Consider the following 27516-nt stretch of genomic DNA (forward strand, 5'->3'; position numbering starts at 1 on the left):
ATGCATTAAGGAATCAATCAATGAATCAATCACCTAATCAATGCTTAGCTATAGAAATGGGTTTAACGTATAGCTCATGTTAATTTCACCCTGTGACCCAGAGAGCTGAAAACAGTTACTATCCAAATACAACTCTGGGACAGGTACTCTGTAACTCTGTGATGGTAAGCTCTTATGCACACTGCATCACATAATCTTCATACCAGTAGTGCAATATATGTTTTCATTCCCATCTCAGATGTTTGTAAACAAAGGCTCAGAGAGTTTATTTCTATGTGCTAAGTAGCCAAACAACTATGAATTAGCTGAACTTGGGTTCAATCTTGTCATTTGGTTCTTTACACCTTCCCTTTTCTTTGTATATGGACTGTAGAATGTCTTTGAAAGTGATATATGTATATATATATTTGCAATGTTTAAAACAATTACTCCCACTTTCCTAATGACACTTAAATTTATTAGTCAGATAATTATTACAGAGGCCAAACCTCATCCTGAAAAAATACAATTAAAACTATGAGGAAATATGAATACTCAATTATGTACAATATTCTTCATCGCATTGGCCTCAGCTGCCTTCAGAGGAGCTGTGGTGAAAGAGAGCCAAGTGCTTCCCCTAAATAACTCAGTGTGATCTATCATCTGCTCCTGGCCTCCCACTGACTTCTCCATGCATAGAAAGATAATCATGTATTTATGTAAGGCCTTTTATAGCTCAACATATTTTTCCAAAGGTGATTCATTCTTGAGAAGCTTGTGATTACTGACTTGGCATATTCTTCGAAATAAAACTGCACCTGGAGTACACACATTTTTACCAGGACAACTCTATACACCTGTTTTATCTCAGACTGAGAACTCACAGAATTTTTTTTTTTAAGTAGCTATTTTTTCCAACTTTATTGGACTATAATTCACAAAGAAAAATTACATGTTTTGAGGTGTACAATATGCTATTTTGATATATGCATATATTGTGACATGATTACCACAGTTAAATTAAATAATATATCCATCACCTTTCATAGGTAACATTTGGGTATTTTTGTTGTAAGACTACTTCAAATCTATTCTCTTAGAATATTTCCAATATGCCATATGATTAACCACAGATGTTGTTGCTTTTCAGTTCGTCGTCATGTCCAGCTCTCTGCAACCCCATGAACTGCAGCATGCCAGGCTAATATGTCCTTCACTATCTCCTGGAGTTTGCTCAAACTCATGTCTACTGAGTCAGTGATGCCATCCAATCATCTTATCCTCTTTTACCCCTTCTCCTCCTGCCCTCACTCTTTCCCAGCATCAGGATCTTTTCCAATGAGTCAGCTATTCCCATCAGGTGGCAAGTACTGGAGCTTCAGCTTCAGCATCAGTCCTTCCAATAAATATTCAGGACTAATTTCCTTTAGGATTGACTACTTCAGTCTCCTTGCTGTCCAAGGGACTCTCAAGTGTCGTCTCCAACACCACAGTTCAAAAGCATCAATTCTTTGGTCCTCAGACTTCTTTATGGTCCAACTCTCACATCCATACATGATTACTGAAAAAGCCATAGCTTTGACTATACAGACTTTTTTCTGCAAAGTGATGTCTCTGCTTTTTAATACACTGTTTAGGTTTGTCATAGCTTCTCCTCCAAGGGGCAAGCATCTTTTAATTTCATGGCTGCAGTCACTGTCTACAGTGATTTTGGAGCCGCAAAATAAAATCTGTCACTGTTTCTACCGTTTCCCCATCTATTTGCCATGAAGTGATGGGACCAGATGCCATGATCTTAGTTTCTTGAGTATTGAGTTTTGTTTTTGTTTTTTTTTTTGAATGTTAAGTTTTAAGCCAGCTTTTCACTCTCCTCTTTCACCTTCATTAAGAGGCTCTTTATTGTGCTATAAACTAGATCACCAGAACTTTTTCCTTCTGAACAAATGAAACTTTCTACCCTTTGACCAAATCTTCCTACTTCTCCCAATCCTGAGCTCTGGCAATGATCCTTTTATCTGCCTTTATGAGTTCAACTATTTTAGATTCCATATGTTAAGAGAGATCATACAGTATTTATGTTTCTATGTTGGGCTTATTTCACTTAGCATAATGTTTTTCAGTTTCATCCATGTTGTCATGAATTGCGTGATGTTCTTTTATTTAAGACTCAAAAATATTCCCTTATATATGTTTTCATTATGTACATATATCATTTTCTTTATGCATTCATCCATCAACAGATACATAGATTGTTTCCATATCTTGGCTATTGTAAATAATGCTGCAATGAGCATGGCAGAGTATTGGGCTGGCCAAAAAGTTCATTTGGATTTTTCCATAAGATGTTACAGAGAAACCCAAACAACTTTTTGGCCAACAGTATAAATATCTCTTCAAGATACTGATTCCATTTCCTTTTAGATATATATCTAGAAGTGGGATTACTGGATCATATCATAGTTCTAGTTTAAATTTTTTTTGATGAAATGTTTTCTATCAAGGCTATACCAATTTATATTCCCACCAAGTGTATACAAGGGTTTTCTGTTCTCTATATCTTCATAAAAATTTGCTGTCTTTTGTCTTTTTGATAATAGCCAGTCTAAAAGATGTAAGATACTATCTCACTGTATAGTTTCAAATTTAATTTCTCTTCTATTAGTGATGGTGAATACCTTTCATATACCTGTTGACCATTTGTATGTCTTTAGAGAAATATCTACTAAGTTCTTTACCTTTTTCTTAATTGGGTATTTGATTTATTGTACTATTGAGTTATTTGAGTTCCTTATATATTTTGAATATGTGTGTGCTCAGTCATATCTGACTCTTTGCAACTCCACAGACTGTAGCCCATCACACTCCTCTGTCCATGGAATTTCCCAGGCAAAAACAGGAGTGGGTTTTCATTTGCTTCTCCAGGGTATCTTCCTGATCCAGGAATCAAACCTGTATCTCCTGCATTGGCAGATAGATTCTTTGCCACTGAGCCAACTGGGAAGCCCATATATTTGGAATATTAATTCCTTAATAGATATGGTTTGCAAATATTTTCTCACATTTCATAGGTTTTCTCTCCAACTATCTGTTGACTCTTTCCTTTGCTATGAGAACTTACTGATTTTAGAACCATGCTAAACACAAAGAGTTAGGAAGTGAGAGAAAAGAAAAAACTAATGGATTCTGCCTTAGAGGCAATAATTTAGATCTTTAAAGAAAATGTGATTCTAAATTATTTGTTTTCTTATGAAAAGCTACTTATTCACTACTCATAAGAAAAGCTTTTAGATTATTTATAATAAGACTACATATGAAATAGAATCAGAGCAGTGAATTAATTTTAAAGGTGAGTGAGAAATCGGAAAGCATTATAAGAAAGAAAATATATGGATTAAGTATTTATGATGAGCTAATTACTGTAGTTGAACATGTACATTAGAATAAACTTTCTGGCAGCTAATTTAATGAAGGAAGATACTTGGTGCTTCATAGCATTCACTGATATGAGAAAATAAGATGATTACCAGAAGAGGCAATTTCTTCCTGGGCACTGCACTAGGGGGATTTCACCTTGAACAGAGTCAAAAATGAAATGGGGGAGCATGGGATCTGGATCACACAATCCTGAATGGGACACTGTCATTAGAAATAAATTTGGATAGGTTATGTAATCCTTCTAAGATTTACTTCAGTAAATATAATTTATGTTTAACATCTAATTAATTCAAAAGAATATTATATATATACCTATATATATAATACATTTGAAATTAAAAAATGACAAATTAACTCTACATATACCTACATTTGTTAACAAAGTTTATGACCAATATCTCTGAAGAATCCTGGATAGCCCTCTGAGGACCCATTCTCTTCACTCCATTCACTCTAAGGAATAATCAAGCTCATGAATTTTTAGAGTAGTCAATCCCTTAGGGTACTTTAAAGTTTTCCCCTTATGTCTATGTATCTCTAAACAAGATGTTTAATTGTTTGCATTTTGGGAATTCATATACATGTAATCATAGTGAATGTTTATTTATTATTTTCTGCATTTTTCACCCAACTTTATGTTTGAGATTTATCTCTTTGGATACATTTACCTGTCAGTCAGTGTTTTCATATTGTATAGTATTCTGTTATATAACTATAATCAAGTAGTTTACTTCACCATTTTACTATAATGTCCATCAGGTTGTTTTTGCCCCAGTTTGTTCTGTTTTGCTATTACAAGCAGTGCTTCTATGAACATGCTTATCTATGTCTCCTGAGTGTATGAATGTGTCTCCAAGGTAGATTCTTAAGAAGCCTACTACTGGGCAAAAATACGTATCGTACCTAATCTGGCCTAATGGACATCAGGTGCTTATATTAGATTATTCATAATCCTTGTTTAATGAAACAGTCATTTTAAAAAGGCTCTTTTTTTCTTCTTTCATTTTTTCAGTTAATGACAAATTGTTTTCCAGAGTGATTACGTTCTTTCCAGTGAAACCTATTGCTTCACATTCCAGTCAATAGTCAGATATTTTCATTTCTCCAAATTCGGTGGATGAGATATCATGTTGTCTACATCTTGTCTCTAGTGAAGCTGAGCATATTTTTGTATGTTTATTGCCTGGTTAGCTATCTTAACTTTAAAACTCAGTGAAATATTTTATACATCTTTGTTAAAATGATGAAAAGACATATATACCAAAATACCCAACAACAGTCCCAGTACAGAGTTGGTATTTAACACATATCATTAACAATCTAGCCTTCACCATTTACACAGTTAAGAAGTACTTGATAAAATGAATAACAATTTCCTCTAAGGCTTTTAAAATATATCAAAATATTGTTCATATTGTTCAAATAAATGCTCCTTTAGCATATATTAACATGCATGTCCACACACGTATACTCTGTTCAACGAAGGCATTTCTATAAGAAGCTGAGTTTAAATTGTCTTACTATTTAATGTTTGCATTCTAATTTAACAAAAACAAAGAGCCTAGAATTCAATAATTAAAAACCTGGCTATTAAGGAAGTTATTCAAAAAAGACACAGTACAGGGAATTCTGGGCTCTCTGGTCCCTCAGTGGTAAAGAATCTGCCTGCCAATGCAAGAAACTTGGGTTTGATTCCTGGGTCAGGAAATCCCCTGGAGAAGGAAATGGCCATCCACTCCAGTATTCTTGCTTGGGAAATCCCATGGACAGAGAAGCCTTGTTGGCAATAGCCCACGGGCTCTCAATAAGTCAGACACGTTTAGTGACTAAACAACAACAACAATAGGGACCTCTTCACGATGTCATGTGGCAGCCTGGATGGAAGGGGAGTTTGGGGGAGAATGGATGCATGTATATGTACAGCTGGGTACCTTGGCAGTTCACCTGAAACTATCACAAGATTGTTAATTGACAATTGATTGTTACTTGTTATAATCCACTATAAAATTAAATGTTTTAAAAAGACACACTACTATATATAAAATAGATAACCAATAAGGGCCCACTGTATACTACAGTGAACTATACTCAATAGCTTGTAATACCATATAACAGAAAAGATATAAAGTATATATATACATATATATATATCTTAGTCACTTTACTGTACACCTTAAACTAACACAGCATTGTCAATTGAGGATTGCCTGGTAGCTCAGTTGGTGAAGAATCTGCCTGCAGTGCAGGAGATCCAGGTTTGATCCCCGGATTGGGAAGATCTGCTGGAGAAGAAAATGCAAGCTACTCCAGTATGCTTGCCTAGAAAATCCAACGAATAGAGGAGCCTGGCAGGCTATAGTCCATGGGGTCTAAGAGTCAGAAATGACTTACTGACTAAAACACCGCCATATTTCAATAAAAGTGAAACCAAAAAAAAAAGTATGAGAAACCGAGGCAGTTTTGTTTGAGTTTTTGGATGTCCTCAATGGAGCAGCCTCTGAACCCAAATCACAATGAGGATGTCCTTTAAACAAGAGTAAGTGTGATAAATCAAGTCCAATTTTATGCAAATTTCAAAAGTTACAAATATTTATATGGTAGCAACACATGTCTTTTAGCAAACAATAGCAATATTGTACAACTTTCTATATTTTGTGGGCACAGCAGCTTCTTTTTATAATTGTTAATATATACAAAAGAAGCTTCCAAGAAATCAACAGGGACTCTTTTATCAGCTCCTAAAGTTTTGGAAGGCTTCCAAGAAGAGATGGAAAAACTTAGACATTTTTAGAGATTTGAAACTAAATTTAAATAGTGGAGATGGTAACACTTTCTTCAAGGATTATTTTTAAAATTAGGGGATATGTGTAGAAATTGACCAAAAGGTAATACTCAATAATAAATTAGTAACAACAAACATTTTTTTAATTTAACAAATGTTTATTGATGGCCATATATGTTGGATGGGCTTTGTGCTAGGCACTGGGATATATGTACTATAAGAGAAAAATAATCAAACAAATATAGCAAACTAAAATAGAATCTCTCTATATATACATACATACACACACATACTTTCTCTTAAATCTTTCAGCAGTTTGCTGATTTGAATATTGGTAGAATGCTCTAGTTATCATAAAAATACATTAACATGATAGAACTTTGTTTCACTAACCGATTATTTGGGGCTGAAAATCTTTATGGTGGGGCTGTCCTGTGCATTCTAGCCTGTTTGGTGGCATGCCTGGCTTCTGTCTCCTACATGCAAATGGTACCACCACCCACGCTGTGACAATAAAATATGTCATCAGACATTGCCAAATTTCCCGAAGGGACAAAATTATACTCAGTCGACGTCACTGGATTGGTATAAATAGCTGAGTTAAAAGAGCAGTGGACTTGGACGAAAAAAAAAAAAAAAAAAAAACTAAGATGAAAACTATCTTTGTCCACTGACTATTTCTGCATTCATTTAAGCAGGGATTGAATTTAGAGAACAAAGCATATAGTAATTGGGTTATACTAATGGGATTTCACAAAAATTATAGCTATTTCGCTATGTTTCCAAAGTAAGACCTGAACTTTCAAGCACTAGAGTAAAAGTAACTTGCAATAAGTGAAAAATATCAGTGTTACAACCTCACCAGAGCCATGACAGGTTCAGAGAGGTGCACTAGGCCAAAAATAATCCCTGAGTCATGCTTCCGGGGAGGGTAACTCTGGACAATCAGAGAGATGATAACTCTGGCCAATCAGAGGGATGATGACTGGCCAATCAGTAAATACCAGGAAACCCCTGCAGCCAATCAACCCTTGCCAACTCCCTGTCTTTGTTCTAAACTTATAAATACTGCTGTAAATCTGGACTCGGGTCTCTCGTCAAGACTCCACTGCGTTGGATGAGACGGGAGCCCTGGCTTGAGCTGGCAATAAAACCCCTTTATGCTTTTGCATTGCTGTGGACGTCTTATTCTCTCAGTTTTGGGGACTCGGACTCTGGGCATAACAATCAGTTTCTAGCATTAGCAATCTATACAGCTCATAGTTAAGTGACAGAAGTACTAGTCAACTTATGTTGTTGGTAAGCTCAGTAACTGTGTCCTTCTCTAAAGCTCAGTTTCATTATCTGTCAAAGGAGGATTGAGTCCTTATTTCTCAAATGTGTGTTCAATATCCAGTTAAGAATTTCCACTAGTCCATATATTTACTTCTGTGTCATATTTTAAAATACAATGTTTTAATAAGTTGTTTGAATGTCCCTCTAAAGTGTAAGAAGAGACAGTGTCTTGCTAATCATTGCAACACAAGTTCCTTACCCAGTTTCTGATACAGAGCAACAAGTGATAAACATTTGTCAAGTGAATGACTTATTTGATGAATCTATGTTTTTAGATCTATTAGTTCATTTTCCTTCCTTTCTTCCTCCCTTCCTTTTCATTCTTTTCCTTTCCTTTACTCTCCTTCAATTATTTTTTAAAATTTCTACTATTGGTATAACCAGAAGCCACAATGATAAGACAGGTTATGGAAGCAGTCACAAACTCTTATTATTTAGGGGCTTCTGCACTAAATAAAATTCTTCCTACAGGTGCTCATCAAAGAATGGAATTCATATAACAGAACACATTTTCTGAATATTGGGACATTTATTTCAAATAGATATATATTTGTAAAAATTTAATGGATGATGATGAATCAACTTGCCTGACTTCAGGCTCTACTACAAAGCCAGAGTCATCAAGACAGTATAGTACTGGCACAAAGACAGAAATATAGATCAATGGAACAAAATAGAAAGCCCAGAGATAAATCCACACACCTATGGACACCTTATCTTTCACAAAGGAGGCAAGAATATACAACAGAGTAAAGACAATCTCTTTAACAAGTGGTGCTGGGAAAACTGGTCAACCACTTGTGAAAGAATGAAACTAGATCACTTTCTAACACCGCACACAAAAATAAACTCAAAATGGATTAAAGATCTAAATGTAAGATCAGAAACTATAGAACTCCTAGAGGAGAACATAGGCAAAACATTCTCTGACATACATCACAGCAGGATCCTCTATGATCCACCTCCCAGAACTCTGGAAATAAAAGCAAAAATAAACAAATTGGACCTAATTAGACTTAAAAGCTTCTGCACAACAAAGTAAACTATAAGTAAGGTGAAAAGACAGCCTTCTGAATGGGAGAAAATCATAGCAAATGAAACAACTGACCAACAACTAATCTCAAAAATATACAAGCAACTTACGCAGCTCAATTCCAGAAAAATAAACGACCCAATCAAAAAATGGGCCAAAGAACTAAATAGACATTTCTCCAAAGAAGACATATGGATGGCTAACAAACACATAAAAAGATGCTCAACATCACTCATTATTTGAGAAATGCAAATCAAAACCACAATGAGGTACCACTTCACACTAGTCAGAATGTCTGTGATCCAAAAATCTGCAAGCAATAAATGCTGGAGAGGGTGTGTGGAGAAAAGGGAACCCTCCTACACTGTTGGTGGGAATGCAAACTAGTACAGCCACTATGGAGAACACTGTGGAGATTCCTTAAAAAATTGCAAATAGAACTGCCGTATGACCCAGCAATCCTACTGCTGGGCATACACACCGAGGAAACCAGAATTGAAAGAGACACATGTACCCCAATGTTCATCACAGCACTGTTTATAATAGCCAGGACATGGAAACAACCTAGATGTCCATCAGCAGATGAATGGATAAGAAAGCTGTGGTACATATACACAATGGAGTATTACTCAGCTGTTAAAAAGAACACATTTGAATCAGTTCTGATGAGATGGATGAAATTGGAGTCGATTATACAGAGTGAAGTAAGCCAGAAAGAAAAACATCAATACAGTATACTAACACATATATATATAGAATTTAGAAAGATGGCAATGATGACCCTGTGTGCAAGACAGCAAAAAAGACACAGATGTGTATAGCAGACTTTTGGACTCAGAGGGAGAGGGATAGGGTGGGATGATTTGGGAGAATTGCATTGAAACATGTGTACTATCATGTAAGAATTGAATCGCCAGTCTATGTCCGATGCAGGATACAACATGCTTGGGGCTGGTGCACGGGGATGACCCAGAGGGATCTTTTGGGGAGGGACATGGGAGGGGGGTTCATGTTTGAGAATACATGGACACCCGTGGTGGATTCATGTCAATGTATGGCAAAACCAATACAGTATTGTAAAGTAAGATAAAGTAAAAATAAAAATATAAAAAAAATGATGCTTAGACTTTGAATCAAGTTATGTCAGGAAACAAACAAAAAAAAAATTCCAAAAAGTAATTTTAACTATCTTTAGATAATTACAACCCTAGAGAATTAGAAGCATTAAGAGATACATACAGCCATGCACCAATCTATAGGAGATAATTCATCTCTAGCTTAACTCATCTTTCTGCTAATATGCCTAGTTAGTTACAAACTTTCCTATCCTAGGGAAACCATTGAGGGTGAATACAAGTAAAGGCATGGGAAATTAGTTTCATTATTTTATACTTTTTAGAAAGTAAATATTTGCAGAAGAGGGTCTCTGTCTCTGTCTTTCAAATCCCTAAAGAAAATTGAACAGGTTTTCAAATGTGAAATCAAATAAATGAATTCTCATGGGACTGCATGCTCTACAGAAATAGGACTTTATTTAGTCTCAGTTCTACTATTAAAAAATATGACTAGAGAAAACATTTTGCCCTCTATGAGCTTAATAGTGTTCCCCAAACTTCATGTATACACAGAACCTCAGGATGCAATCTTAATGGAAATATGATCTTTGCTGATGTAATTAGTTAAGGATCTTGAGATCACGTCATTCTTGATTCAGGAAGGACCACGATATCCTTGTAAGCAGAAATAGGTACACAGAGAGACTCAGATGGGACAAAGCCATATGAACACAGAAGAAGAAACTGGTTTTGAATCTGGAAGTCATTGAACACCACAGATTGGGGCATGAAGGAGGCATGGGACAATTTCTCTTTTAGAGCCACCAGAGGAAAAGAACCTTGGTGACATCTTTATTTCAGGCTTCTGGTTTTCCGAATGGTGGGAAAATAAATATCTATTGTTTTAAGCCATGAAATTTGTGTCATTCTGTTACAGAAACCCTAGAGAAAACTAAATATATCTTTCTTATACTTTTATTGTTGTCATTTCCATATGTTACAATTGAGCTAGATACTTAGATCAGTAATTATATTGTATTTGCATATGGCTAACAATGGTAAAAAGATAGACATATATGCATGAGGAATTGAACCATATGATTAGAAACTTAAAAACACCCTGAAAATCTTTTTGCTGGTGGTCAATGCAAGATATTATAGGGGAATGCAGCAACCTGGGAGGTGGATGAAGGTGGGATCCTGGAGCAGACAAGCAAAACCTCCCAGGACAGAATGCTAGATTGAGTTCTGGGAAAGTAGAGAAAGAATCATCTTCATGAACAAGGCTACGCAGAACAAGAACTTTATTATTTCTGAAGACTTAAGTGATAAGAATGGGAATGTGAGGAGATGACACTAGAATGCCAGGCAGGGTCAGGTCATGAATGAAACACTAAAGAGTCTAAAATTTTTCCTGAAAGAATGTGCTTCAGTTTATTCACCTGTCAAATGTGTAGATTGGCTAAGGTTCTAATTTTGCCTCCTGCTCCAGGCTTCTGAGAATATTAAAATCCTTGACAGTTGTTTAACTTTGCCTCTGACACCTAGATAAGTAAGGTCTATTCTACTGATCAGCAATAATCATCAAGTAAGTCAGTGATACTGAAAAGCACGCAGAGTTAAGTGGTTGCTTAACTAAATTTAAAACACAGTGCTGTGAAGTTCTATACTAAAAAGATTAGTTTAATAAAACCAAGACCTGAATTCTATCCCTACAGCTCAGTTTGCATCTTAGTGAAAGTTACTGTGACAATGGGTCATCCAAACAAGAGGCAGATTTTCCTTCTGTTAGTATTCTTGCCTGGAGAATCCCAGGGACGGGGGAGCCAGGTGGGCTGCCGTCTATGGGGTTGCACAGACTCGGACACGACTGAAGCGACTTAGCAGCAGCGTACATATATCAGCTTTAATCACTTTCAAACAGGATAACATGAAAGTAGTGACAACACGATTAATTTGAAATTAAAGATGTAAAAAGACCATTAAGGAAACTGCAGTGACATATAACCCTGCTCCCCCATCTCCCAACCACACCACCCCCGCCCAACACACACACACACACACTCACACATTATATGAGAGAACTGTCTTCAACTGGTCATTCTAGACTGTCTTCATCAAGCTCAAACTTTGTTATTGCAAAGGAAGATATTACAAAGCTTGTTGTACTGAAGACGAGTCTTTGGAGCTGAGAATCCTGAGTCCAACCCATGCTCTGCCATTTACGAGTATGTTTCCTTGGAGAAACTAATGTCTCGGAATATCAATTCCTCAGCTACAAAATGAGAATGATACACATTTCATGTTGAACAGTGAGCATGATGATTAATACAAATATATATCTCATCCATCAACTACAGTAATATTTAATACATTTAAGTGTTTAATAAATGGTGCCTTTTAAATTAGCCTCATCATTTATGTTTTAATGGAAAATATAACAGAAACTTTTTTTAAAACTCCTTGGATCTTGAGTAATTTTTAATAAAGTAGATTAAAAAAAAAAACGTTTTATGGTCCTGAGTACATTCTTAGACCGCTCTGCACACTAAAATGATTCAATTTTGCTAGATGCTATGGAGACTTGGTCAGTTCAGTCGCTCAGTCATGTCCAACTCTGCAATCCCATGGAATGCAGCATGCCAGGCTTCCCTGTCCATCACCAATTCCTGGAACTTGCTCAAACTCAGGTCCATAAAGTTGGTGATGCCATCCAACAATCTCATCCTCTGTTGTTCCATTCTCCTCCTGCCTTATACAAAATTATTTATAATTCATTTCTACACAATAGCATATAAGGATCGTGTTGATTTTTCTCCCAGTAATTTGGAGCTGTAAAAAACACCAGACCTACTAACAGAGTAACCAACTGCAGCTAATAGTACATTTTTATCTGAGAAGGGCTGACTTTCCATTATTTTGAATAACTCATGAATATTTCACATCAGAATTCAGTTATGTGGGAATGAGGATGGTTTTAATTGGGATCCAAATGTATAGCAAAGAAGACTAGTCTTTGATAGTGTTGGTTCCCGTTCTAAGTTGGCCACAGCATACTGCAAGAGTAATAAAGCCTCTTTGGTAATGTGAGGTCAACAAAGATCACTTCATATCATTAATACAATCATCAAACGAGATAATATATATGGCGACACCAAGTTAAATGCCTTAGACACAAGAAGCAACAAAGTGATCATTGTTTTAAATAGTATAGACACATATACATGCCACCTTCAATCTTTTCGTGGGCATAGGCTATGTATATTTAAATGGACAAAAAAAAGGAAACAGTAAGTTTGGACACCACATCAATGACCTATTTACACAGTCAAAATGCCTAGAACAAATGTTTATTCTCAGATTCACATTTTATAGTATAGACCTGGACAGTTTGTTACACCATTACGTTCTTTACAGTGTAAAGTACACTGATGGTGAACAATAAATACAATAGAGAACATTTTATGCTATTTCTAGATCTAAAAATATCTTCAGTTCAGTTCAGTTCATTCACTCAGCCATGTCCAACTCTTTGCAACCCCATGGACTGCAGCACGCCAGGCCTCCCTGTCCATCACCAACTCCCGGAGCTTACTCAAACTCATGTCCATTGAGCGAGTGATGCCATCCAACCATCTCATCCTCTGTCATCCCCTTCTCCTTCTGCCTTTAATCTTTCGCAGAATATGGGTGTTTTCAAATGAGTCAGTTCTTCGCATCAGGTGGTCAAAGTATTGGAGTTTCAGCTTAAGCATCAGTCCTTCCAATGAATATTCAGGGCTGATTTCCTTTAGGATGGTCTGGTCGGATCTCCTTGCAGTCCAAGGGACTCTCAAGAGTCTTCTCCAACACCACAGTTCAAAAACATCAATATCTTATGATGCCTCAAATCAACTGGTCAAACAGAATGCACAATCTACAGTGACTCACAAAGAGTCAGACATTACTGAATGACTGAACAGAACTGAACTGAACAGTGACATATGTTATTGTCTACATCCTGAGGTTCAGAACATACTTTTCTTTCTCTTGACAAACAGCACTTTATTTATTTTTATCAACCATTCACTATTTATCTAAGCTTTGTAAATGCCACACAAAGCCAAATGCTGGGAATTTAATATACAGAGAGAATATCTATTAGTTTTAAACACAAACATACATCTTAACATGTCCTTGAAAAATTGGCATAGTAGCATCACTTATCTGGGGATTTAAAAAAAAAAAAAACTATGGCACTTTTTATAACTTGTGTGTAATGGATAGGATTATATAAAATACATGGGGTTCATTTTCATTATTCATATATTATAAAGAAATGGCATTATTGCAGCTGCCCAAGGATTTTGCCTTAATCCCACTCAGCCTTGTCCTTAAAAAATGAGAAGCCACAGATAAAATGTAATATCTTCAGATACATGAGTCCAAATTCTAGGCTCCAAATGTCCATTCATTCGTTTAGTATAGATGCAGTGTAGCAATGGATGATACTCTCTCTCAACTCATTATTACTTCTATGGCACCAAGTACCAATTAGAGAAAAGCTCCTTCATCTTTGATGCATTATCTGCCCCCAGAAAGAGATAAATAAATGATAAATAAAATTACAGTCCTTAGAAATTATTTTTAAAAGTGACTTAAAAGATACACAATGTTTAGACTCAAATTTAATATATTATTCAAAAATTATGTGGAATTTAGCATTTCACACCCATTGGGCCTGCCTCTATCTAGGTAGGGGAAGCTGCGTGTGTTCTGTTAACTCTGATCTCAGATCCTTATTCCAGATAATAGATATAATAATAATTCAATGGGTATAATAATTACCTTTAAAGGTAATTATCATGACAGTGAAATCTGACAAGTGAATTTTAAGGCTCCTAATACCTCTTTTTTCCCTGAACTTTTCTGGAAAAATCCTAAAGTTAACTGTGGCAATTAATAGCAGAGAGGAAGGTGTTGGACCTCGGACCAGGAAGATCTAGGCAAACTTGTTTCCTTATAATTTTTTGCGTGTCAGAGAAGAACAAGTAACTTAATCTCAGAATTGTAATTTACTCATCATAAGAATGAAAAAAACTATCTGGTATCTACCTCAGGGGCTTATTGATGCTGAATTAGAAGCTAGATACTAAAATGACTTGTCAACTGAGGGAAAGCTTTCAAAGAAAATAGCTGGGCAGCTGACTTGGAGTAATTCTCAGAGTGCTTTGTTACACAAGAAAAAACAAGATGTGCAGAAATATATAAAAGATAATCACACCTTAAACAAATACTAGTATCGGGGTGGTGAGAGAAGAAGTTTGGCAGTGGATCAGCAAATAAACCAATAAAGTTACAAAACATTTTAACAAAATAAAGAAAAAATACACAGGGCATACTCAAAATGTGTGATACAGTCTATGTAAATGTACAGCATATACACACTTGGATGCATGTTGTAGGTATTTGGGACTTCCCTTGTGGCTCAGATGGTAAAGAAACTGCCAGCACTGCAAGAGACCTGGGTTTGACCCCTCGGTTGGGAAGATCCCCTGGAGGAGGGTATGGCAACCCACTCCAGCATACTTGCTTGGAGAATCCCATGGACAGAGGAGCCTGGCAGGCTACAGTCCATGGGGTCACAAAGAGTCGGACATGATTGAGAGACAAACATTTTCACTTTCTGGAGACACACAGTGAATTATATAAGGAGGATCATCAACACATTAAAGGCAAACATCTCAGAGTAAAATATAATATTTCTACATTATTTCAAGTCTTGTTCTGTATTACTTTATTTTTGTTAAATGAGCACATATTATTTATAAAATCTAAAATACACACATTTTTATTGTGAAAAACCAAATCACTAACTAAATCCAAAGTAACAGTATCCATCACACCCAGCATTTCTGACCTATGTGCAGCTATTTCTAATACTTTTCCCATTGTAGATCTTACTAGCTGACCTTAGCACCCTTACATATCAAGGCTGGATACAGCCTCATAATTCTTCACACAGTGCAACAGAAACGATTTCTAAATGATGAGGGATGATTATATACAATGAAGTCAATTTGCCATCAAGGCTCCAATTCATTTCCTGGAAGGTACAGGTCTGGATTTTCATCTCTATATCTCTGTTTTAGATATGCAAAATTTTAGCCAAATGTTTATTAAATAAATGAATATTTTATTAAGATTATAAAGTGAATGAGGTGTTCATAAGATTAAAAATAGTGATACTAGGGAATAATTCAATTTAAAAATTCATTGTTCATGTATGTCAATGATTCTGTCAGGGAAATAGGTCAAGACAGTAAAAGGATATTTTGTTTCCAAAGTAGAGAGGAAGATTGGACATGGCACATATCTCAAAATTGTGTGCTCATGATCTTATTACCACAAAAGAAACAACAGGACATGTACTTATTAGCAAAACAGATTATGACCTCAGCAAGATAACCTTCCAGCAAACAAAAGCCCAGGTCCAGAAAGCTTCACAGCTGAATTATACCAAAAATTTAGAGAAGAGCTAACAACTATCCTACTAACTCTTCCAGAAAATTGCAGAGGAAGGTAAACTTCCAAACTCATTCTATGAGGCCACCGTCACCCTAATACCAACACCTGACAAAGATGCCACAAAAAAAGAAAACTACAGGCCAATATCACTGATAAACATAGATGCAAAAATCCTTCACAAAATTCTAGCAATCAGAATCCAACAACACATTAAAAAGATCATACACCATGACCAAGTGGGCTTTATCCCAGGGATGCAAGGATCTTCAATATCTGCAAATCAATCAATGTAATTCACCACATTAACAAATTGAAAAATAAAAGCCATATGATTATCTCAATAGATGCAGAGAAAGCCTTTGACAAAATTCAACATCCATTTATGATAAAAACTCTCCAGAAAGCAGGAATAGAAGGAACATATCTCAACATAGTAAAAGCTATATATGACAAACCCAAAGCAAACAATTTCCTCAACGGTGAAAACTTGAAAGCATTTCCCCTAAAGTCAGGGATAAGACAAGGGTGCCCACTTTCACCACTACTATTCCACATAGTTTTGGAAGTTGTGGCCACAGCAATCAGAGTAGAAAAATAAATAAAAGGAATCCTGATCGGAAAAGAAGAAGTAAAACTCTCACTGTTTGCAGATGACATGATCCTCTACATAGAAAACCGTAAAGACTCCACCAGAAAATTGCTAGAGCTAATCAATGAATATAGTAAAGTTGCAGGAAATAAAATCAACACAGAGAAATCCCTTGTATTCCTATACACTAATAATGAGAAAATAGAAAGAGAAATTAAGGAAACAATTCCTTTCACCATTGCAATAAGAAGAATAAAATACTTAGGAATATATCTACCTAAAGAAACTAAAGACCTATACAGAGAAAACTATAAAACACTGGTGAAAGAATTCAAAGAGGACACTAACAGATGGAGAAATATACCATGTTAATGGATTGGAAGAATCAATATAGTGAAAACGAGTATACTACCCAAAGCAAACTATAGATTCAATGCAATCCCTATCAAGCTACCAACAGTATTTTTCACAGAGCTAGAAAAAATAATTTCACAATTTGTATGGAAAAAAAAAAAAAACTCGAATAACCAAAGCAATCTTGAGAAAGAAGAATGGAACTGGAGGAATCAACCTGCCTGACTTCAGGCTCTACTACAAAGCCACAGTCATCAAGACAGTATGGTACTGGCACAAAGACAGAAATATAGATCAATGGAACAAAATAGAAAGCCCAGAGATAAAACCACACACATATGGACACCTTATCTTTGACAAAGGAGGCAAGAATATACAGTGGAGTAAAGACAATCTCTTTAACAAGTTGTACTGGGACTGGTCAACCACTTGTAAAAGAATGAAACTAGAACACTCTCTAACACCAAACACGAAAATAAATTTAAAATGGATTAAAGATCTAAACATAAGACCAGAAACTATAAAACTCCTAGAGGAGAACATAGGCAAAACATTTTCTGACATAAATCACAGCAGGATCCTCTATGACCCACCTCCCAGAATATTGGAAATAAAAGCAAAAATAAACAAATCGGACCTAATTAAACTTAAAAGCTTCTGCACAACAAAGGAAACTATAAGTAAGGTGAAAACACGACTATCAGAATGGAAGAAAATAATAGCAAATGAAGCAACTGAAAAACAACTAATCTCAAAAATATACAAGCAACTTATGCAGCTCAATTCCAGAAAAATAAATGACCCAATCAAAAAATGGGCCAAAGAACTAAATAGACATTTCTCCAAAGAAGACATATGGATGGCTAACAAACACATGAAAAAATGCTCAACATCACCCATTATCAGAGAAATGCAAATCAAAACCACAATGAGGTACCATTTCATGCCAGTCAGAATGGCTGTGATCCAAAAATCTGGGAGCAATAAATGCTGGAGAGGGTGTGGAGAAAAGGGAACCCTCCTATACTGTTGGTGGGAATGCAAACTAGTACAGCCACTATGGAGAACAGTGTGGAGATTCCTTAAAAAACTGGAAATAGAACTGCCTTATGACCCAGCAATCCCACTGCTGGGCATACACACCGAGGAAACCACAATAGAAAGAGACACATGTACCCCAATGTTCATCACAGCACTGTTTATAATAGCCAGGACATGGAAGCACCCTAGATGTCCATCAGCAGATGAATGGATAAGAAAGCTGTGGTACATATACATGATGGAGTATTACTCAGCCATTAAAGAGAATACATTTGAATCCGTTCTATTGAGGTGGATGAAACTGGAGCCTATTATACAGAGTGAAGTAAGTAATAAAGAAAAACACCGATGCAGTATAGTAACACATATATATGGAATTTAGAAAGATGGTAACGATAACACTGCATGTGAGACAGCAAAAGAGACACAGATATATTGAACAGTCTTTTGGACTCTGTGGGAGAGGGAGAGGGTGGGATGATTTTGGAGAATGGTATTGAAACATGTATAATATCATATTTGAAACAAATCGCCAGTCCAAGTTCCATGCATGATACTGGATGCTTGAGGCTGGTGCACTGGGACGACCCAGAGGGATGGAACAGGGAAGGAGGAGGGAGGGGGATTCAGGATGGGGAACACGTATATACCTGTGGCGGATTCATGTTGATGTATGGCAAAACCAATACAGTATTGTAAAGTAATTAGCCTCCACTTAAAATAAATAAATTTATATTTAAAAAGGCACTCTTAAAAAAAAGATAATCTAAAGATAGATTTCCAGCTGACTTTGCCTTTTAAATTAATAGTGCTTTTCTTAAAATACATACCACAGTTTCATTTTTCTCATCCATGAAATCGAGCAAAAGAAATCGCTCACCTCCTTCCAAACATTGAATACAAATGAAAGCCCTCTGCTGACAACTAAAAAGGATACAAATGTGAATAATTGTGACATTAGAGGGGCTTTACAGAATACTATTTATATGAGGAAATGCCATGCTAGTCATGATAAAACAATCAGGCAGCAGGTAATTTTTGGAGAAAAAACTTCCATGTCAATAAGTTGTTTACTTTTGTTATTTTAGGTTAAGATCCAATAATTCTTTAAAATCATACTTGATTATGGATGATGACAATTGCCTCTTGTTAGTGCAATGAATGTTCAATGTGTTGAATTGTGTATTGTGGGGGTGGAAAGAGAATTACAGATTTTTAAATTCTTGTTTCCTCACAATCCTTTTGATGAAAAAATTTAACCTTTTGGAGCCTTCTATACTATTTGTAAAATGGAAAATCACTCAGAAACATTGCATAAAATGATTAATAATGAAATATGTTCGCCTTGGAAAGGAATAGAGATCATTCTGTCATTTTTGAGACTGTACCCAAGAGCTGCACCTTGGTTGACTATGACAGCTCCTCCATTTCTTCTAAGGGATTCTTGCCCACAGTAGTAGATATAATGGTCATCTGAGTTAAATTTGCCCATTCTGGTCCTTTTAGTTCACTGATTCCTAAAATGTCAATGATACTCTTGCCATCTCTGTTTTACCATTTCCAATTTACCTTGATTCATGGACCAAAGAAACTGGAGAAAATTGAATGGTTCTATGAGGACATACAAGACCTTCTGGAACTAACACTAAAGAAAGATATCTTTTTCATCATAGGGGATTGGAATGCAAAAGTAGGAAGTCAAGAGATACCTGGAGTAATAAGGTATCTCATTTTTGACCTTGGAGTACAAAATGAAACAGGGCAAAGGCTATTAGAGCTTTGCCAAGAGAATGCACTGGTCATAGCAAGCACCTTCTTCCAACAAGACAAAAGATGACTCTATACATGGACATCACCAGATGGGCAACACCAAAATCAGACTGATTATATTCTTTGCAGTCATAAACAGAGAAGCTCTACACGGTCAGCAAAAACAAGACCAGAAGCTGACTGGCTCAGATCATGAAGTGTTTACTGCAAAATTCAGACTTAAATTGAAGAATGTAGGGAAAACCACTAGACCATTCGAGTATGACCTAAATCAAATCACTTATGATTATATATTGGAAGTGACAAATAGATTTAAGGGATTAGATCTGATTGATAGAGTGAGTACCTGAAGACTATGAACAGAGGTTCATGACATTGTACAGGAGGCAGTGATCAAGACCATCCCCAAGAAGAAGAAATGCAAAATGGCAAAATGATTTTCTGAGGATTCCGTACAAATAGCTGAGAAAAGAAGAGAAGCAAAAGGCAAAGGAGAAAAGGAACAATATCTGAATGCAGAGTTCCAAAGAATATCAAGGAGAGATTAGAAACACTTCCTAAGTGACTAATGTAAAGAAAAAGAGGAAAACAATAGAATGGGAAAGATTACAGATCTCTTTAAGAAAATTAGAAAGACCAAGGGAACACTCCATGCAAAGATGGGCACAATAAAGGACAGAAATAGCATAGACCTAACAGAAGCAGAAGACATTAAGAAGAGGTGGCAAGAATATACAGCAGAACTATACAAAAAAGATCTTCATGACCCTCAACACGATGGTGTGATCACTCACCTAGAGTCAGACATCCTGGAGTGTGAAGTCAAGTGAACCTTAGGAAGCATCACTACAAACAAAGCTAGTGGAAATGATGGGCTTCCAGTTGAGCTATTTCAAATTCTAAAAAATGCTGCTGCTGAAGTGTTGCACTCAATATGCCAGCAAATTTGGGAAGCTCAGCAGAGGCCACAGGACTGGAAAGTCAGTTTTCATTCCAATCCCAAAGTAAGGCAATGCTAAAGAATGTTCAAGCTATCACCCAATTGCACTCATCTCACATAGTAGCAAAGTAGTGCTGAAATTTTCTCCAAGTGAGGCTTCAAAAGCACATGAACCCAGAACTTGTAGATGTCCAAGCTGGATTTAGAAAAGCAGAAGAATGAGAGATCAAATTGCCAACATCTGTTTGATCATTGAAAAAGCAAGAGAGTTCCAGAAAAACATCTGCTTCATTGACTACACTAAAGCCTTTGACTGTGTGGGTCACAACAAACTGTGGGAAACTCTCAAAGAAATGGGAATACCAAACCACCTGACCTGCCTCCTGAGAAATCTGTATGCAGCTCAAGAATCAACAGTTAAAACAGGACTTGGAAAAACAGACTGGTTCCAACTTGGGAAAGGAGTATGTCAAGGCTGTATATTGCACCTTGCTTATTTGACTTATATGCAGGGTACATAATGTGAAGTGTCAGGCTGAATGGGGCACAAGCTGGAATCAAGATTGCAGGGAGAAATATCAATAACTTCAGACATGGAGACGATACCACACTTATGGCAGAAAGCAAAGAGGAACTAAAGAGCATTTTGATGAAAGTGAAAGAGGAGAGTGAAAACGCTGGTTTAAAACAACATTCAAAATCTATGATCATGGTATCTGGTCCCACCATTTCATGGCAGATAGGGAAACAATGGAAACAGTGACATACTTTTTTTTCTTAGGCTCCAAAACCACTGCAGATGGTGACTATAGGTATGAAATTAAAAGCTGCTTGCCTCTTAGGGGAAAAGCTGTGACCAACCTAGGCAGCATATTAAAAGCAGAGACATTACTTTGCCAAGAAAGATCTGTCTAGTCAAAGCTATGTTTGTTCCAGTAGTTATGTATGGATGGGAGTGTTGGACCATAAAGAAAGCTGAGTGCTGAAAAGCATCCTTTTGAACTGTGGAGCTGGAGAAGACTATTGAGAGCCCCTGAGACTGCAAGGATATCAACATCAATTTGATCATAGAAAAAGCAAGCAAGCAAGAAAATCAGTCTTGCATATTCATTGGAAGAACTGATGTGGAAGCTGAAGCTCCAATATTTTGGCCACCTGATGTGAATAACTGACTCATTGGAAAAGACCCTGATGCTGGGAAAGATTGAAGGTGGGAGGAGAAGGGGACAACAGAGGATGAGATGGTTGAATGGCGTCTCTTGATGGATGTGAGTTTGAGCAAGTTCTGGGAGTTGGTGATGGACAGGGAAGCCTGGCATGCTGTAGTCCATGGGGTCACAAAGAGTCAGACATGACTGAGGGACTGAACTGAATTGAATGAAATCTGTTTGGTAGTTTTAAAAATATAATAATTTCATGACAGTTCCTTAGATTTCTTTTCATCAGTAAACATTGCCTGGTGGCCACTGTAACTTTGCTGAGTACTTCAGGGGTTACTGTGGGAAGGACAAGGTAACACACAAGTGGTTGAATTTAACATAGTCTTTAAATGTCTCTTTAAAGATAAAAATCCATTGTCGGGTCTTAGATTTCAATTTTGTGGCATATATTAATTAAATTATTGACTTTCACTAAGTATTTTGCTATATATTTAGAATATGGGCTTCTCCTGGTGGTTAAGACAGTAAAGAATCTGCCTGCAATGCAGGAGACCTGGGTTTGAATCCTGTGTTATGAAGATCCCCTGGAGAAGGGAATTAGAATACACTCCCTACTCCATAAATAAGATAGATAGATCTGTGATAAAATAATGATATGCTATTAGGACTGTACAAAATGGTATTATAGAAAAAAACATATCTGAGGGGATAGAGAGGAAACCCTTCTTTCCCTAACACATATAAACATGCACACTATCCATATTTGTCCAGTTTAGAAAGGCCTTTTGAAGAAGGTGTTCTTCAAGCTGTGTCTTAAAGAAGGAGAAGTCAATTAAATCACAGGGACATGGAGAGAGAGAATGAAGAGGTGATTCAGAGGACAGATAGACATTTATTGGGCAAATTTTGAGGCCGCTGCTCTACTAACCCCTTCTGAACACAATAACTTTTGTAAATGTTGATCATTACAGATATATATCTTTTATTATTGTGAAATACTCTACAAAGAATCATAAGCACTAAACCTTATTCCACTATAAATTCTCTTCTATTTTTCCTAATATTAATGTTTCCCTCTTCAATTCTGCTACATCCTTCTTCTTCCAGACATGCAATAAGAAATAAATATAAAAACTTTTTTTCTAGCATTAAGAATGACATTATAATTTTCCATAAATATTTTCTTGTTTTTCTTTAAGAACCAAGGAAAACATTTATAAAGATTAGTCATGCTGAAGGACAAAGAGACTGCAATGGTAACAACTGGCCATTTCTTAATCAGATTCAGAACCTAGCCAGTCATTTCCGTTTTGAAAAAAAAAAAAAAAATTACTAAGCAGAAAAAAATAATTCTCAGACTTCAAATCAAGATATCATGTAGTAAAAGGGACAACCAAAGAAATATTCTCAGTGCATTTCAACAACGAAAAAAGGTGATCTGAGGAAACACCTTGTATGAGTATTAGGGTAAAATTGCATTCATTCTACATGTTAGCAAAGTAATGTTCAAAATGCTCAAGCTAGGCTTCAACAGCATGTGAACTGATAACTAACATATATAAAAGCTGGGTTTAGAAAAGGTAGAGGAACCAGAGATCAAATGGCCAATATCCGTTGGATCATAGAAAAAGCAAAGGAGTTCTGGAAAAACATCTACTTCTTCATTGACTATGCCAAAGTCTTAAGACTGTGTGCATAACAACAAACTGTGGAAAATTCTTTAAGATATGGGAATACCAGACCATCTTACCTGCCTCCTGAGAAACCTGTATGCAGGTCAAGAAGAAACAGAGTCAAACATGGAAGGCAGGAGGAGAAGGGGACAACAGAGGATGAGATGGTTGGATGGCATCATCGACTCAATGGACATGAGTTTTGAGCAAACTCTGGGAAACAGTGAAAGGAAGGAAAGTCTAGTGTGCTGCAGTTCATGGTGTTGCAGAGTCAGACAGAACTAAGCCTGAACAACAAGAAGGGCATCATGGAGCAGGTGCTATTTAAGACAGATTTTGAGGCTTCCCTAGTGGCTCAGGTGGTAAAGAATCTGCCTGCCATGCAGGAGACCCAGGCTCAATCCCTGAGTCAGGATGATCCCCTAGAGGAGGGAATTGGTAACCCACTTAGCATTCTGGCCTAGAGAATCCCATGGGCAGAGGAGCCTGGTGGGCTACAGTCCATGGGGTTGCAAAGAGTAGGACATGACAAGGTGACTAACACTTTCACTTGAGGTACAAGTAGGCATTTTTTTTTTCTAATTTTAGGAAGAAATATATATATTCCAATTGAGTTAACCTCATCAATAAAGACAGCTGAGTGTTTTGAGCGAGGGACGCTTTTTGTTTGCAGTTCAGAGCAGGTTTGGTAGGAAGTAGCAAACATGACAACAGAGAAAGACACAGCAGGATCGAGAACATCCTAACTGCTGTCTAGGTGCTATCCTATAGCACCCAGATAAGACAGCATCCTAAATGCTGCCTTAGGTGAGTTGGATTTTGTCTTGTTGCCTATTCAGAGTTGTGAAGGTTTTAAGCAAAGTATTTCTATGATCAGATCTATATTTGGGTGAATGCGATGGAAGGGAGGTCAGAGGCCAATTAGGAATCTAATTGAAAGGAACAATAACAAGGTCTATGTGTCTATGAAAATGAAGAGGAAACGAGAGATGGGAGATTATTTCACTCAAGACAGGTCAGCCATGATCCTGATGCTGAGAAGCTCACAGTCTAATAGGGAGGAAAGACATTTTTTTAGGAATGACTCTGCTGCTACGCAGTATCTGATTGTTTTCTCCCTGGTACTACAGACATCGAGCAGAGATAGGTTACTTCAAAGACTATGCAGAAAGATATGGCGATGGCCTCATTTCTCTTCTAGCCCAATGGATCAGGGTCGTTAATGGGATGTACTGGGTGGCTGGCTCCCAGGGGAGCAGAACCAAGTAAAGGACCTTCACAAAGGGTAGCTGTATGTCCTCTTTCTCTCTCTCTCTCCACACACACACACCACTCACGTACTCTACAGTGTGTCTATGTTTCAGCACAGTCTGAAAAGAACATTTGATTCATATCTTGATTCTGCATTTATAAACTTAAGAGACCAACAGTGAGTTAACCCATCTTCCTGAGCCCTTATTTTTTTCTCACTTATAAAATATGGTGATAATACCTTTCTATCAAGGATGTGTGAGGATTTTAAAACATTATTTATTTGATAACCCCCTGGTGCAATCTAACAGACAGTAAGTACTCAGTATGTTTTTGTTTCTGCTTTCCTTCACCCTCCTGGGGAAAATCTTATAGATTTTTTGTCACAAATACCAAGGAAATATTTTTTTTTTTCTACTTATGACAGGAAAGGTTAGAAATATAGCTGTTGGATACTATATTCTTTTATTGCACACATAGCACTGATGGTGAATCCTTTTTAGGTGCTAGCCAGGAACTGTGGTTAACTTTGGAGACAAGTGAACAGTTAGACAAAAAGAAGGGGTGGCATCCTCAAACAACTCACAGTCAACTAAAGGAAAGGAGACAAATATTCACAGAGCACTAGGTATCAAAATAGAATAGAAATTCAGAATAAGAATTTCCTACCAAATCTCCACTGGGTATACAACATCCATTAACACATCCAGAAAACCTGTTGCTAGAGGATACTTAAGTAGTGGATGAATTCATACTAAATATTTGATGCGGTTCAGCACCACTGAGAAATTCAGCCAGTGTGAAAGAAGTATTTGTAGACCAGAGAGCATAAGTAAATTCCATTAACAACAAGGAAAACTGCATTTGGAAAACAGGAAACTACTGTGATCTGAGAGACAGTTATTATTTTTTCTAGCCTGTTTCTTTATTTTGTCTGTCTTTTTCCAGGATTAAGAGTGACTTCTTTTTGCTTCCTCTTAGCTTTGAAGTATATGTGTAGTTGGTGCAGACTTTATAAAAATAATATTTTCAATAATATATGCTCTCTCAAATAGTCAGAACTCGCTCAGTAAAATATGTATGAGAACATTCCTTCCAGCCACTAACTGTGATTCATTTATGACCCAGTTGGCCAAGGTTCTTGGAAAAGAGAATGGTCATTTCTTTCAAAATCTACTCCCACAATTCTCCAAGTTTTACCTGTTTTGCTGGTTATAATGCCAATCAGAACTTACACGATATTTATCTTTCTTCTCTCCTTCCACTCCCTATTCCTATTCTATTTACTGTCTTGACTCAGTTGTTATTTTCTGGTATTAAAAGCAGAACAAATGTTGCTTGGAAGTTTTGAAGCAAAATTCTTAGAAGGGGATTGAATGTTGTTGCTTATTTATAGCTACTATCAAGTCTTCTCAAGTAATTCTCCTTTGATGTGACAGATTTAACTCCAAAGGATTTTAAGAAAATTCAAATTTTCAACTGTCCTTATATATTGATACAATACTATCAAGAATCTCACTGTGAGCCTTCCATTCTGCCATAAATAATAAGCATGCACTCAACAGAGAGCAGAAAAGAAGAAAAGAAAATTTTGGAAGGGTCTGTAGTACTTTCTAAGGCACAGTGGTTTCCAATGTTATCAAAAGCTAAACCAAGGCGATCTTAAGATAGGAAGTAGGAATCTGACAGTAAGAATTAGGAATCGGCAGTAAGTCAGTTTCCTTTAACTTAACTAGAATTAGAATTAATGACAGAGGTAAAAAAAATAAGTAGGGACTTGGAAATAAAGACCTCTATCCTCTGGCTGTAGAAAAATAGAAAGATATCATTCAACACTTACAATCAGAAATATGCTAACTGGCATTTAAGGATAAATACATATGAGATGAACACTTTGAATGTCACTACCACTTTGGATTAATAGTATTTCTATTATGAAAAAAGACATGCAATCCATAGTTTCAAGTAGGGAAAAGCTCTGTGTTTTGAATGACAAAATGTTAGAAATAAGAAAGCTTTTTTTTTCTTCCTCCTTAGTATTCATTATGTTCCTTTTTATCAGATTCTTTTGTAAACCAACTTTCTGAGATATTTGTATAAGCCTCAAGTAAAATATTATAAATTAAAATTATGTCACATAAAGCTGAAAGGAGATTTTTAGCCTAATCCTTTATTTTACAGATAAGGGCATTGAGATTTAGAGAAATGAAGTAAGGTTACTAAGGTTATGGAGAGAGTCAGTGGCAAAACCAGAAGAGAAATGGACTTAATTTCACCACTGCAAAAAGATACTGAAGTCTTAGAAAGCTCTTTTGTCTACACATCCTGGCTGCTTCTGTGACATATACCCTATCCTCCTCCTTCTTCCCTCATCACAATACATTGCAGAGGGATGTAGTCACTGAAAAAGTGAGAGTAAGGAAGCTAAATTAAGAGTAAAACATTCCTGTTACTTTTTGAGGCCCAGTTTTACTTAATTCACTCCCCAGGTGAAAGATTAAGGAAAAGAAAATCTTTTATATAGTTAACATAAAACAGTTTTTTAAAATCTGAATTCACAACAAAATATGATGTTTCCAAACAGGTTTTACAGGTCACTGAAAAAATAAGCC

Source organism: Capricornis sumatraensis, chromosome 8, assembly GCF_032405125.1.
Source record: "Capricornis sumatraensis isolate serow.1 chromosome 8, serow.2, whole genome shotgun sequence".
In the NCBI taxonomy this organism is placed as follows: domain Eukaryota; kingdom Metazoa; phylum Chordata; class Mammalia; order Artiodactyla; family Bovidae; genus Capricornis; species Capricornis sumatraensis.